Source organism: Tamandua tetradactyla, chromosome X, assembly GCF_023851605.1.
Source record: "Tamandua tetradactyla isolate mTamTet1 chromosome X, mTamTet1.pri, whole genome shotgun sequence".
Lineage (NCBI taxonomy): Eukaryota > Metazoa > Chordata > Mammalia > Pilosa > Myrmecophagidae > Tamandua > Tamandua tetradactyla.
This window is the reverse complement of record NC_135353.1, coordinates 26,938,255-26,946,316: the sequence shown is the minus strand read 5'-3', so window position 1 is coordinate 26,946,316 and position 8,062 is coordinate 26,938,255.

The window sequence follows — 8,062 nt, the reverse complement described above, 5'->3', positions numbered from 1 at the left end:
AGCCTTTGATGCTGGGTCCCAACTCATCCCAGGATTTCTGTCCAACGTTGCCAGGGAGATTTACACCCCTGGGAGTCATGTCCCTTGTAGTGAGTAGGGCAGTGAGTTCACTTGCCAAGTTGGCTTAGAGAGAGAGGCCACATCTGAGCAACAAAAGAGGTTCTCTGGGGGTGACTCAGGCATAATTATGGGTCCATTTTACGGGGTAGATCCTTAATGAGGCTGAGCTAGTGTGGAACCTCATTGCTTAGCACCAATGCCTGGAACATACTAGGCATTCAGGGGTAGCTTCATCTCTGAATAAGCATTGTATTTTCTAATCTCAGTGCTCAACTGTCATAATTTCTAGGAGGCCTTCTTTGACTACCTACAAGTTAATTGTCCATCCATTCAACAAATACTCATAGAGTAAGAGCATATAGACAAGAACAAGCACCCTCTCCTGTGATCCAACAACATTTGCATGCATAAGTCAGCAGCACACTTAAGTTAGATAAGGAATAAAATAAATAAATAAGAGGTAGAATAAATGAAACCCCACTTTTAGGTTCTCTCTCTCTCTCTCTCTCTCTCTCTCTCTCTGTGTTTGTGTGTGTGTAAATCAATGCTTGGTATATAGAAAAACCACAATAAATATATGTTGAATGAATAATAAATGGGCTAGGGCAGAAGCTACCCAGGGAAACCAAAGTCCAGACACTTGACAAATTCTGTCAAAGCTTCTTTTATAATGTCCTTTGAATTTGTCCCTTTCTACTCCCATTGCCATCACCCTAGTTCAAGCCATTTCATCTTATATCTAGACTATCTGCAGGTAGTCTTGTCTCCTGTTTCCTTTTTTCTTTTCTCTTCACACTCTCTTGCATGCCAGTGCCAAATTTATCTTCCATTTCACTGCCCACTAAAAGAAAAAAACCTGTGAGTTATTTTTTACATGAGAGATCTTTATTCTAGGGTCCATTAACTCATAGGATATCCATTAACTTCCTGAAAATGCATCATTTTTATGTGAAGAGGGTCCATTGCTTTTGTTGAGAGAGGCTCATATTGCCCCACCACTCATGTCTCCAGGGAGGGAAGGGACTTCAGTTCTTCTCCCCAGGAGGAATCATTTCTGTTCCTCTCTCTCTCTACACCTTATTTGTTTCTTCCCACCGGAGGAAGAGTAACTAATGCTAATGATGGCCTGATTTCCATTGGTCCCAGTCCTGGGTCAGGTTAATATGTTCAAGCTTATTGCAAACAAATTACCTGACATCCTGCTCCATTTCTCTGAACAAGTGGCAAGTATTCTCTGCTTCCTACTTTCTACAATCAGGTCAGGACTTCTCTTGCCAGTCACTGGATGGCTAATTCCATCTAATTTAGGAGGAGAATGTAGGAAGTCCACCTTGCGGCCATACTATGTTCTTCAATACAGCTCTAACAATAACAAAGCTCAAAATAGGAGCTATTGTGCGTTTGTGTGTTTCTCTATTGGCTCAGAACACATAAGGGAGGTGGTATGTGGTTAATTAGCATCATGATTTCCCTATCACTATATACATAGCTTTTCATTTAATGCTCAGAGTATCCATCACATGTATGCTCATGCACGCACGCACACACACACACACACAGTTTAAGAACCTACAGGATAAAGTGTCCAGGGCCCTTTATCTCAGATTCAAGTCCTTCCTAAACCTGCCTCCTTACCCTTATTCCCCATTGCTTCCCATAACAAACGCTCTTTTTCAGTAGAACTATTCCATCCACCTCTATGCTAGCCACTGGGTCTCTAACCTACCAATTTCTTCTCCCTGGGATGCTCTTTGCTCTCATCTCTGTCAATCCAGTCCAAGTCCTACACATATTTCAAAGCCAAGATCAATCTCTTTGTGAAAACTCTCCCAGCCATTCCAGCACACAGTTTCAATTCATTTATGTCTGTCACATAAGTTAATGTGAATTCTTCCTTTCTATTCTCCCACACTAGAATTTTGAGTCTCTGGAGAGCATGGATCCCATAATCTCTCTTCGTTCCTTTAAAACTTAGCATGAGTTAGAATCTCAAAGCTATTTGTACCTATAATTTATCTCCTCTTATTCCTCCATTCACAGCAATGGTTTCCAGAGCTGGTGTTTTCAAGGACATGAAACTGCTCTTCACCCACCACTAGTAATAACAATCAACTGTCCTATAAGAATATAATAGCAGCTTCCATTTATTAGGTGCTTACACTCTTCCAGGCACCATGCTTTGCCTGGATTAACTCATGGACTCCTTGTACCAACCCTGTTAGAAATTAGGATATGCAGAAGAGCTTATGGAATTTACTCAAAGGTCCATTAACACATACAGTTGCTGAGCTAGGGCTAAAAGTGATGTCTGTCAACTTTGAAAACACCACTTATCAGCCTCGGCCATACAACATATGTACCTGGGGAGCTTTAAAAGATACTGATTTCTGGGTTCCACCCCTAGAGATCCTGATGTAATTGGTACAGGGTGCAGCCTGGGCATTGGGAGTTCTAAAAGTTCCCCAGATGATGCAAAAGGCTGGGCTCTTAATTTCTATGCACCGCAGTCTCTGCTGTGGGGAAAGTGTCAGTAATTGCGACATGGTGAGAGCATCCGAAGACTGAGCTAATTCAGCACAAAAAGAACTCGGAGCCAGAAGTGTGTGATTAGGAGAAAGGCAGCTTCTCTGAATGCCCAGACAGACAGATGCTGGGATGCCTAGGCACAGGGGACAGGGTTTACGCCAATGAAATGGAAATCTCAAATGAAAGGGTGGCCCCAGTTAGCATGTAAGTTTTACAGACATCTTGGCTGTCCCAGATGACCACTCACTTACTCTACAGCGGCTCTTCTGAAGCCTTGGGCAGGGCCTCCTTTTCCAAAGGATCAAGACTTGAGAGCTTGAAATAGTTGAATAAAAAAATGCAGAAGCATCTGATTAAAACAGGGAGGCACATTCCGTAGTTAAGGCCTTATCAGCTGTTATCCGAAGGTTGTTAGTCAGGAGTCAGCAAAAAACACAAATCAACCAACCAAAAAAATAAATAAATAAAACAAAACCCATGCCTTTTTCTCCCACTTCATCTCACTGTATCCTCTGTGCTGAGTACAGGGCTTAGAATGAGAACAAGTGAGCCTAGTTCAGCGTGGGGTCACACCTCCCTCCAGGGACTCCAGGAGAGACAATGTCAAAAAACTCACCCACACCGGCCAACCCAGCCAGCCTCCTGAGAGGTCCTGGGCAGGTTTTCCCAGTGGTCAATAACATGGGCTCTCTGAAGGGATTTTCCACCGTAACCCCAGCTCTAACCCCTCGGGGGCCCAGAGCAGAAATAGGGCCCTCCCATGGCCAAGGATTCACAGAGGTAGACATTTCACCAATGTGGGAATTAATGGGGCCAGAGCAGCAGCCACAGGTAACAAGGGCAAACAGTAGGAAGCATGAGTCTCTGAGGACAGCCCAGGAGAGGCAAAGATGGGGTGTTGGCGACAGTGCTGGCAGAGTCCCAGCAGAGACCAGGAACAGCTGCTGCTGTTGATTAAGCGCTGTGTGCCAGGCACACCTTACCTTGTGATGGGATAATGTTAGGTGCCAGAAGATTTTTTTCTTGTTTTGTTTTTTTTCCCCTTTTATTAGGGATAATTTCGATACAGTAAAAGTCACCTTTCTTTTTAGGTGCATAATTTGATGAGCTTTATCGTGCAATCAGCAACAAAAGAAGATATGGAACATTTCCATTATCCGCAAAAGCTCCTGCATAATCTTTTGCAGTCAATCCCCTCCCCTCCCTCACTGAGTCCCTTGCAACTACTGATCTGATTTCTGTTCCTATGGTTTTCCTCTTCTCTTGGAATCACAGCCAAGGGCCCAAAACTTAAAGCAAAAGCTACTTGGTATCCCACATTTTAAGTCAGTAAACAATTAGGGCCAGTCAACATCCCACATATCTTGCTGAGGAAAACCCAGCTTTATGCCCAGCTGCTGAGTTGAAATAAGAGATCTGGTTTGGAGCTGTGCAATATTTCCCGTCCTCTAAGCCCAAGGGATGGGAAGCTCTAAGAAAACCACCCATAAAGATAGGGTTTTCTGGAAGGAAGGCACCTTCTTACTAAGTGGGGGAACAGGTATCCACTTTTTCTCAGAAAGCTGTAAAGCTGCTGGCCAGGTACTGTGCCAGATGTTGCTTTTGGGGCACAGAGAAAAAGACTTCAGGAGATATGGAGGCCTGAGAGCTTGACAGGCTTTGAGTTCCTGATTCTTGAGGATAGGTGTTGTAGTTTGAAAGCTGCTGGAATGCAGTATACCAGAACTGGAATGGCTTTTATAAAGAGGAATTTAATAGGTTACAACCTTACAGTTATAAGCAAGTGAAAGTATCCAAATTAAGGCACCAACAAGAGGTTACCTTCACTCAAGAAAGGCCAATGGGTCAGGAACACCTCTGTCAGCTGGGTGGTCACGAGGTTGGCATCTGCTGGTCCCTTGCTCCTGGGCTCCGTTGCTTCCAACCTCTGCTCCTGTGGGGGTTCCTCATTTTGCTTCTCCAGGGCTGGTTTTCATCTCTTGGCTTCCCTTGGCTCTTTCCAGGTTCTGGCTTGCTTAATATCTCATGGCAACATCTTCTGGGCTCCAAGCATCTCCAAACATCCGTGTCTCTGTTCTCCACGTGTCCACATCTGTGTCAGCTCCGCTGTGAAGTTTCTGTCCACTCTGAGGCTTCTGTCGTTTCTCTAGGAGCTGTCATTTCTGTCGTTTCTGACTCTCCAAAATGCTTCCTCTTTTAAAGGCCAGTAATCTAATCAAGACCTACCTGGAATGGGTAGAGTCACATCTCCATCTAATCAAAGGTCACACTCACAATTGCATGCGCCACATCTCTGTGGAGATAATTTAATCAAAGTTTCTGCCCTACATTATTGAATTAGGATTAAAAGAAACAGCTAATCCCACAAGATTGGATCAGGTTTAAAATACGGATTTTCTACAGTACATAATATTGCAAACCAGCACAATAGGTAAAATGTTTATGGCATATGCCTGCAAGCCAAAGAATTGGCCCAGAACGATATGTAAGTTTGGGGCCATTCTCCTAAATTATGCCAATAAGCTCCTTGTCACTTCAAGTTGGAAACCATCAATTTACTCTCTTCACACATCCAACCTGGAGCTGACTCCTTCCCTGTGCTTCTCTGGGTGTGATATTTGTCTGCCAGACTACAACATCTGTATCTGTCCCTCAGTGCTTATCCATCCCCATCTGCCCTCCCTTTACCCCTGTGAGAAGACTCCAGCTCTACTTCTCAAATCCCGACAGTCTGTGCGATCTCACTGCAGTAGACTGGGCCTTGTCCTGAGCTCTGACATAAATACCTCCAACCAAGCTGCACCGATGTCTGAGGCCACAGGTGGCAAGTTAAAAAAGAATTATGTGGGGAAAGTAAATTAATAAATAAGAATTATGTGCTACTCAATACTACGTACAGAGCAAAGCGTCTTCTTCCATGATGGAGAACAGTAATCATACACATGCTCTCTGTATCCCTAGCAGAGAAAGAAATCTCCACCCTAAGGTTCTTGCTGAAGTACCTGCATGAGTTATGCGCTACTAAAGTAGTTACACTACTTCTGTTGTTGTTAGTGCTAAAATTGTTTCTTAAGAGCATTTACATAACGAACAGCACCAAACAGTTGGCATTCATTGATAAAGGAGATGGAGCAACACCATCTTTCAATCTAGTCCATTTTCGCCGGTGCTGCCAAAGCCATGCCACGATCATTTCATCGGAATTCACCAGGCTTTGCAATAGTCTGTGTTGAAAGGTGGGTGCTAGGAAATACAATAATAAATTTATAAAGTGATTTTATTAAATGACCATACTTTCCACTTAGCTGGGTCACCCTTGAACATAAGCACCATTCACCCCCAAGATGGAAATGCCCTAGAAATGGAAGTGGCGTCATCACTCAAGTTTGTACTGTTCAGAACTCAGCTATTGGTGGGTACCAAGGGATGGATTGTAAAAAGGGACAATTGTCTTTCTTTGGTCAGTCTACAAAAGATAGGCATATCCTGAGATAACTTTAGATTCCTCTAGTAGTCCACCTAGCATTCAGGAATTAATGGAAAATGCTAGGAGTCCTCAGGAATCCTAGAGAAGGAAACCTTGGCTCCCTAAGAACTTGAGTGGGGCAGTCTTTGACATCATGGTGAGGTAGGGCATCACTAAGAAAAGTCTTTGGTTACTGACTTGATTCATTGGCTGCTGGCCCAGGACTGAACTCCTGTTCCCTGTACTCTGTTCCTATTGTCCCTCTTTATAGTACTGCCTCCTTTCCTCACTCAGCCTGAGTTCTCTTCATGCTCCCCTGTTATTGATTCCCCACAGACAGTCAGCCACCAAATCCTTTCTGCACCTTGACTCTCACTTCAGTGGGTCATTTATTCTCCAACCCCAGGACTCCTAGTCATTGCCTTCCCTTTTTTTAGCCCACAGATTACAGAGGCCTTGCTATCATCGCTCAGCTGATTGTGGAACCTGTTTTTCTCCTCTGGCTTTAGTGTTTCTCTGTATTAAGGTAGCTGAGAATATATTGCGACATGGTCAATGGGGAAACATTTAGAATTTCAGAACCCATCTTGTACCCAGAGATACGGTGAGTCTCATAGTTTGGGGCCCTAGGATTAAGATTGCAGTAGGACTTGCTCTGAAGCCAGAGTAAAGGACTATTATTTACTCACTTTAAACGCAATTATTGGGTAAGCCACTAGGGGGCAATAGCTGTTATGTTTTAATAAATTCTAGTCTATTTTGATTTATTTCTCCTTTATTACATATATTTTACCAGGGCCTGATAGCTCAACTCTTCACTTTCCTTTCTCAGGGTAAGAAATACAAAAGAAACCTGATTTTTTTTCAGATTGCCTAATCAGAGAAATATTCAAAAATGTTTATGCAAGTAAGTTTCTTTCATTCTTTAAAACATTGAGACATTGAAAGGAATCTAAAACCCAGGATATAAACAGTAGGCATAGTATGAGCCCTTAAAAAATTATTTATAGCTAATTGTATCTGCATGTGCCGATGGATATGTAGCAGTGCACTGTTATTGAATGGGTGATGTTTTGCTTCTTTTTCCCCCTATAATTTGTTTATTTTTTTATCCATATGTTTTACTCATCTGTCCATACCGCAGATAAAAGGAGCATCAGACAAAAGGTTTTCACAATCACACAGTCATATTGCGAAAGCTATGTCATTATACATTTATCTTCAAGAAACATGGCTTCTGGAACACAGCTCTACAGTTTCAGCTACTTCCCTTTAGCCACTCTAATACACCATAAACGGAAAAGGGACATCTATATAACGCTCAAGAATAACCTCCAGGATAACCTCTCAACTCTGAAAACTCTCAGCCACTGAAATTTTATTTTGTCTCATTTCTCTTTCCCCTATCGGTCGAGAAGATTTTCTCAATCCCTTGATGCTGAGTTCTAGCTCATTTTAGGATTTCTGTCCCACGTTGCCAGGAAGGTCCACACTCCTGCGAGTCATGCCCCACGCAGAGAGGGGGAGGGTGGTGAGTTCGCTCGCCATGCCGGCGGGAGAGAGAAGCTACCTGATCCTGAAATGGTAATTGGGTCACTGATCATCCCCCCCAGAGCTCATGCCCTTTTACAAACCTGGAGCAGCTCCTTTCTCTTCCCTCTCTTTATGTTAATGGCAGCACCAACCACTAGGGGGTGCTCAAGGCCCTTCTTCCCTGTGCTCTGATGGAATCTTCTCAGGTTTAGCATCTACTGCCCCTCTGCTCCCTGCTGTATTTGGTAGAAAATTGATATCTATGTGACTGTTACCATTTTTTAAATCTCTCTCTTCGTACGTGTGTGTGTATGTGTGTGCATGCACACTCATATATCAAATCATAGTTATGATTTGATATGGGTTTGTGTCCTGCTCTTTTCAATAATTCTGTATATTTTGCTATTCATTTTTCTTTCATCTTTCCTCATTAATCTGTTAATTGACTTCGTACACGTTTCCAATTAAAATCTATTC